Raw genomic sequence first — 8118 nt, 5'->3', positions numbered from 1 at the left:
GGTATAAAGAAGACAACCTACACAAGACAGATTTAGACCTAAATAAATTTTCCAGAGTAGCAAAAGAAAACCAAATGAAATTCTTCTGAAGAGCCACAGTGCACTAACAGTAATGTGAACATCACAGCAACAGAAACTAACAGGAGCAACAGTCACTCTATCCTTACCTTCCCTCTGGTAAACCAGAAAACGACGTAGGCCAGTAACCAGATACAACCCTTCTATTTTCTTTTCCTTTTTCTCATAAGCTAAACAAGCCAGAGGCTTAAAATTTACATCTATAATGTCACAAAAGTTTCACAGAAATAATATTAGTCAATCTTTCTACATTTATGAGTCACTGCTACTATTGGTTAATTATTTTAACTTTCCAAGAGGTTGATTACAACTCAATCTTTCCATAAACAAACAGCTGCAGTGAATATTTGAAAAAAAATATTAAGCATAATAATCTTAAAAAGTAGATGAGACAAATATTTAGATTTTTGTGATAAAAAGTAGATGAGACAAATATTTAGATTTTTGTGATAAAAAGTAGATGAGACCAAATATTTAGATTTTTGTGATTTTTGTATTTGTAAATAAGTACCATACTACAAGATATGGCATTTTTTGTGTACAATAACTTAAGCAGCAAAAATGATGTTATAGTATTTCAAGTTGATTTTAAATAAAAACATTATTTAAATCTCATTTGTGGAAAAAGCAAAGTTAAATCTTACTATTAGTTCAAATGAAACAATTAATCATAAACAGCCTTATTCTGTGCAAATGATTTCCAGCTACACCAACTTGATAAATCATAAAACGCAAAAGACCAAACTGCACATGCCAAATCACTCTCTCCACTATCGTGCAAGGCATCCTTCCATTCCTCCACATGGATTAGCCTTGAGACATTGTGCTGCTGGGCTTCTGAAATGATCACCTTACTTTTGCCATGACATATCTATTTACTTTCATCTATGCACTTCTCATTAATTTTGATTGATTTTGAAGTGCTAAGCTAAGTATTATGTTTTAACCCTGGGGTTCCTATTCTTTTATCAGTGGAGTTTTATGTACTTTCAGGACTATGAGACTCCTTTAGTTTCAGAATGTAATTTTTGAATAGTTATTTCCAGTATTTGCTTTATCATATGATGCAGTCATTTTTGCCTTTATTTGGCAAGGGAGCTACTACAGAAAATATTTAAACACTCTTTTTCTTGGTCTTTATTGACTGACATTTCTAACCGTATATTTTCTGCTACTTTTAGTTTTTGTCTACCAATCCACAGTAACAATTACCTTCAGTTCTCTATTTCTGACTCCAGTTTCCATTCGTGTTAATTGATTTTTGCTATCAATAATATAAAAATATTTAGTCTAATCATGCTACACTGCATAACTGTGTGGGTTCACAAGAGTAAGACCAGAAGCTACATTAAGTAGCCCTTGAATAAGGACAAACATTTGAAGTGTTCTCTGTGTAAAGACCAGAAATAAGGAGCAATTCTTTCAACTCTACTTCATCATGTTCGGTGGTGCCCACTACTGTCAAGACTTGAATTTTATCAGAAAAGGATTCCACCTCTGCAAAGTTGTCTTTTCAAGTCCAGAGCACTCAGTCTTGACCAAACGTCTTCTTATCTTTACATACACAAAACCTAAACCATAATGTGTATATACACACCCACACAGGGAGGTTAGGTTAGAAAGCAAGACAAGGCAGGCTAGCCACGTTAGGCTATGCATTTCGAAAACTAACTTCTTGTTAAATCGTGGTCTACTCTTCTTTTCCTTGGCTTCTTTGTCATCATCCTCCCTCCTAAGTTGTGATTCAGGCTGTTGATGATTAATGGGTTTATATGACAAAGTTTGACAATAAAATATGTTTTTCTATAAATCTGATACTCACTCTTTAAACTGTTAGAGCATCTATTCCTTCCCAATACTTTGAAATGGAGCTTTGTATGTGGAATGAAAAGACACCTTGTACAGCAGTGGAGTGGGTTTGGGCATGCATGATAGGAGCTTTTCCCTTTCAAAATCTATCAAGTTGGTGTGACTGGGAGCTGTTCACATGGAATAAGTCTTTTTGCGATTAAATGGGTTGTATAAAACTGAATCGCTGGAAAAACATCATTAATGACAAAATAAGAAATTTTAAAGTTTAATAACTCTATACATTATTTTTTTTTTTTACTGAAAACTCAACTATTAATTATGAGGCATTGGTTAAATACACCAAGATTATTAGCATTCATATATTTCCTGCATACAATCTATATTATTTCTGACTTTTTTGTTGCATTTCTGAATTAGCCATGTAACTAAAATAAATTGAAACTTTTACATTTTTATAGGTAAGGTAACCTTCCATCAATAAATCTGATATTCTTATAAAAAATCCCACATCCAAATATACACTGGATGTATCAGTTCTGATTAGTAGAGAATTTTTCCATATGATATTTGACCTTTTCCCTACATAACTATCCAACACACCTAGCAAGATACAAGATATTACTACGTAACTTGTATCTGCACACTGGAAAAAATGAAATTAGCATAAGAAATATAAAGTACGTAATAGCTTCATCACCACTGAACTATCAACATTGTACTTTTTTTTTTGGATACTGACCTTTTTCCATAAAGTGTGGAGGTACTGCTGGAGGAATCTCTGAGTCACTAGGTGGTGGAGGAGGCAACGGAGGCGATGACGCTCCTGAGGAACGACTATTGTATTCCTGTTCACTTATTACACCAGATGAGGCAGGTGATGGTGGCGCTATAAAATTCAAATACCATTTGTTATTGAGAAATGATATTCTGATGATTAAGCAAACACTAGAAGGCCTAAAAATGCAGTGAAATCAATTGCATTATTTGAGTTGGAAGGAAATCTCCATAACATATAATTCAATGTAATAACTCCTTTCAAAATGATAGTGCACAGTTATAAAATAATAACATTGGAAAAATTATGAAACAACACTAATGAAAAACAATTTGAGATTTAACAATGGATAGGCACAGTGTCATACAACAACTTATACTTCCTCAGCCTAGTCTACATCTAGTATTACATTTGCATAAGTATCAACAATGTATGACCTATGGTAAACTGTAAACCTTGGAAGATAAAATACAACTTTATTCTACAGTAGCATCAAAATATGCTTACTAAATGTAACATAAACCCTCAGATTTAGGGTAAAGCAATATTAGATCATCGAACACTTTCAATGCTACCTAAATATATAGATCACTACACCAAGTCTAGAAAATTTGACCATAAACATAAAGTTCTTAAAAATGAAATTAAATCTGCATGCATGGTGGATAAGGCATGCACTGCATCTGCTACAATACAAACATATATTTTTTACACTTTTCTAAATGAAGCACTTACTCCACAAAATTTGTGATCAGTAACTACTTTTGCCTATTAGAATCACTTTCTACAAATCTCAACTATCAACTAACAATCACTTCACACTATACCTGTGAGAAAATTATGAATCTAATGCAACCAGCTTCAATAGTACAAGGCAATGGTTTGTATTAATGAGGAAAACTCAAAAGGTAAAAACAATCGTGTCAAATTGGACAATGTCAATTTCATATCACCAAACTGACATAAAAAGTTATTTTTAGTTATTCAATAATTTTACATCTGAAAAACAAGTAACTTGATCATGAAAATATCTACCAGAAATACAGTGATCAAAATGAATAAACCTGAAAAGTAGGAGGTAAATTAGTCCTTGTATAGCATCGCTTAAAATCCAACATAAAAATGAAAACAACCGCAACATAAAAATGTGAGGATAACTATAATACATGATAATCTGCCACTTCTACTTTTCCATTGCTAGTCAGAACTACAATACATACAATACTAAAATACCATTAACCAAATTACCAAGTTACAGTATAATATATGAAAACAACATGCATAAGAACAGAAAAGAAGAAAAAGCACATCAGTCAAGCATGGATGGCTTTTTCCAAAGACACACGATTAATCACCTAAAACCACCTCGTTGCCCTTGTTTGAAAGGTTCTTGTTAGTCAGGTTCTTTGGCAAGGTCATTGCAGGCCGAATCAAGGTAGGATAGCCTTGGTAAGCGTGCGTGGAAAGGCAACAGATAATTACCTTCAGATACTCAGTTTACTCTACGAGAACCCTACACCGTAAAGTAAATGAGTCTCGGTTCCAGAAAACATTAATAACATTAAATAGTATTTGACATTAAACTCTAGGAAAGTTGCTGAAACATGGCTTCAAGATAAGTTAGAGCTGCTAAAAATGAAAGGAAAAAGTACAAGTTCTTAAAGAGTGCACTCATACAAAAACATGGATTAGTTTATCTTCGAAACAAAGAAACATATAGAGTATTCTAAAACAATAATTTCTAACCCATTAACTGTGGGTAGGAGAAAGACTTGTTTTAATGTCACAAGTAATGTAATGAGGTTAGTGCAGGGAAATTTATGCTTTACATGAATTAAATATGTGTCTCCTTAAGATTGAACAATTAGGTACTTTAGATATTATACTGAATAACAATTCTTTGTTTTCTTCTATTCCCTAAATTCAAAATACTGGTACAATACATAGATATGAGCAAATGCAACACCTGTAAGCTAAGTAATTGTATTAGTTCAGCAATATAAGGCACTTATGTACTTTTAAATTCAAAGACGAAAAGAACATGCCATAGATTTTCAAAACAAAACTGCTTGAAAACACTGCAAGGTAACCACAGTATTCCAAGAACCCATGAATCTGGATTTTTAACATAAAAAATTTCCTCTTAGTATATGTATAGCAAAAATCATCAAAAGCAGTTACATCCTTGGCTCCAATTTTTTCTTAATGAAAAAATACATGAAAAAGATTCTTCCTGAAAATAAAGCATCCAAAACTTTGTTGTTCTTATAAAGTTATTAATAACTTCCCCAGTGCTTGACACTGGAGCCACAAAACTGATAAATAAAGGTCAATTGCCTTACACTTTTCATAAGACAACTATATATTCTTCAGATGAACATGCAGTATTGCTCTCACACCCAGAACTAGTTTACAAAGAATATATTACTCCAATTACATCTGCTGATCACTGACCTTTGAAGATATGAAAGATAAGCCATGATACAACTAAAAAACACCAGTTGCCACAGACAAATCTGGCATGAGTGAAGCCCTTGAAAATTACTGAAACAAATCTGACAGTTTCTTAAAACTCTTAGTTTTTATATAAAAACTCATTACTTACAATTAGCCCATATTCATGGTCTTTCATTTATAGTTTAAAAGACAAGGAAGAATGTCCACTACCCTTTGTATATGCCGACTGACCTCTGTCGCCACAGCAGTTAACTGCCTCACTTTCATATGGCATATACTATCAGCAGAGTATGTACCGTAATTTGTGGCTTTGAGGTGGGAACTTTGCATTTTCAGTGGCAGTTTGCATGCATTTCTAAAATTAGATTTAACCACAAATCACTTTTTATAATCATATAATCATGCAGAATTGTAAGTCAGGTGGGAGTCTGAGCTACAAAACACCCCAGAATTGACTGAATGGATCTGTAAGATCCGATAAAGATCTGGTGCTTGATTAGGAATGAATCCATAGTTGTGAAGGGAACACGGAATCATATTTATAAGAAATGAACCCCATTATTATCAGCAAAAATTATGTGTCTGGTTGGCAAATTTAGATGTATCTGGTAGTAAGTTTATGATGTGCTATTGAAAAGAACTAGGCACTCACCAATTATGTGAGATATACTAGGAAGTAACCCTAGAAAGCCTATATCCCTAATAATGCCACGATGAGGAATGAAAGGACTACCTAGTTCCAAACCCAAGTTGAAGCTTACTTTCTGTCCTGCTGCTAATATCAGTACTATAGAGTACAACTCGCATCATCTTATATGTCCACAAATTAAAAACTTGCAAAGGTTGTTTGGCACCTCCAAGTACCTGCCATTAAAACTAAGTTAATTTTACAATTAAAGTTTTCATATTAAATTAGTAAAGAGTGCTCTTACCTCTCAAACATACCTTTGCCACCAGTACCATAATTAAAATCTGGGTAACATACCTAAAAGAGTATGAAATCAATATCTTGACACTCGCTTCCTGAAGCATACCATAAAGATGAAAATTTTGGACATAACTTTCTTGGAATTTTTGGTCCTTCAAAGAAAAAAAAACCAAAAGGCTCTAACAGGGAAAACAACAACATATACCTCACCTTGTACTATAAGGTTCAAGTCTCTGAGTTCTGGTTATAAGTGTTGAAGCCTACTGACTGCAACAAACATTGGGAGGGGCTTGCCTCTAGGAAGATATGTGTTTCCGATGGCTTTGACAAGTTACCACAGGTGAAAGAGGAATTAAGAGGATGACTACCACTTTCAGTTCCTGCTGCTTTGGCAGGTTACTTTGACACTGGAATCACCTTGTTCACTTACTGGAGGTGAAAGGACATGACCTTCTAGGTGGTACGCCAGGACCCTTCTCTGTCATTTTTTGGGATAAGGTGTAAGCAACTTGGATCTCTCTGCAGAGGCAGATTATCCTATATTCCTCATGAATGCTATTGTTGCCACAGTCCAATTTGTAAAACAGTTCCTTTACCATGGCCTCTTAAGACAAATAAGGGTCCATAATGTCAGCCAGGCACAAATCCTTTTGGCTGAATGAGGATATCAAATCAGAAAAGAGATATCAAGGCAAGAAACTCAATCATCGCTGCTAATCAGTTGAGGACGATGCTTGTGAGCAGGCTCAGTACCAGGTAAATAATGGAAATCAAAGCTTGACCATGAGGTGATAACTTCTTGGCCCTCCTGACAAACATCTTGTTCCCATCTAACAACAGTATGCTATCAGTGCCACAACCCATTTGTGATGATTAATCATGGTTAGTAACTCCAGAAAAAACTATCAGTAATATCAGTTTCTGCTGCCATGAAGCTCACAAGAGAAAGAGATGAGGAAGAAGGAACATGTCAAGTAAGGGACTTGATACATGAAGGTTAATTCCATGCCTGGGTTAAATATCTAACATGATATTGTTATGATACAATAAAGTTTTATGCATACTTACCTGGCAGGTATATATATAGCTGTATTTTCTGAAGTCCGACAGAATTTACAAAACTTCCGACACACGCAGTGTCGGCCAGGTGGTTTAGTACCCATTCCCGCCGCTGGGAGGCGGGTATCAGGAACCATTCCCATTTTCTATTCATAATTTTTATTTCCACTGTCCCCTGAGGGGAGGTGGGTGGGTACTTGAATATATATATATCTGCCAGTTAAGTATGAACAAACTTTATTGTATCATAACAATATCATTTTGCTCATGAACTTACCTGTCAGATATATATATATAGTTGAACCCCACCGTTGGAGGTGGGAAGGGACAGAATAGAAGGATTTTGGGACACAAATGCATGCAGATGATTTACATCTTGGTTCCACCTGCTAGCATAGCCGACTTTGTGATTACTGTCACCCAAGTCTGCTTCTGCTTTACTAGAGTTGCCAGCGAGGTAGAGACCTATAAAGCTGGTGCACTCCAGATGATCTGTCAACGGGGGCGTGACCACAATGTGACTAGACCATATTGACCATACCATGAGGGCTAAGAAGTAAAATAAATATATATATATATAATTATATATATCACCACCTGACCAACCTAGCCAAAGTTAATGTGTGTTAACTAAGGCTTCAGAGTTAAGAAGTCGCCGTTGTCAGCGACTCCACAACTAAATTAAGAGCTCTTCCTAACCATTTTCTACAGGATAGGATGAGTGGTACTTCTTGCCCCCAAGATTGTGTCTGCAGACACGTATGGCCCTAGCGAGCAGCAGATCTCATATGCCATCTTCACATCTCGCAGGGAGTGTGAAGTGAACCCAGAGTTGCTTCGCTAAAACATGGTACTCAGGATGTTGCTGAGTGCCATGCTCTGTTGAAATGCTTCCGAGGCCGCGCCCTCACCTCGTGAGCATTCAGATAAAAAGATTTCAAATCTTTGTGCAAACACAATGAAGGAGCATTTTTTTGAAAGAACTCCTTATCCTAAAACCAGGGTGTAC

General features: G+C 35.3%; 1 protein-coding gene and 1 long non-coding RNA gene across 6 annotated transcripts in view; one reads left to right on the top strand and one right to left on the bottom strand.

The window, feature by feature from the left end:
* LOC135207863 (abl interactor 2-like) overlaps positions 1-8118 on the top strand; it is a 199115-nt gene that overhangs the window by 123346 nt on the left and 67651 nt on the right. The gene's annotated exons all lie outside the window — the stretch shown is intronic.
* LOC135207641 (uncharacterized) lies at positions 1376-5441 on the bottom strand. Its single transcript, XR_010313010.1, has 3 exons — positions 4021-5441; positions 2630-2776; positions 1376-1827 (listed from the first exon to the last, which is right to left on the bottom strand). It is a non-coding gene; the product is annotated as an uncharacterized LOC135207641 (long non-coding RNA).

This window comes from Macrobrachium nipponense, chromosome 34 (genome assembly GCF_015104395.2).
Source record: "Macrobrachium nipponense isolate FS-2020 chromosome 34, ASM1510439v2, whole genome shotgun sequence".
Lineage (NCBI taxonomy): Eukaryota > Metazoa > Arthropoda > Malacostraca > Decapoda > Palaemonidae > Macrobrachium > Macrobrachium nipponense.
This window is presented reverse-complemented; position numbering and strand designations above follow the sequence as displayed.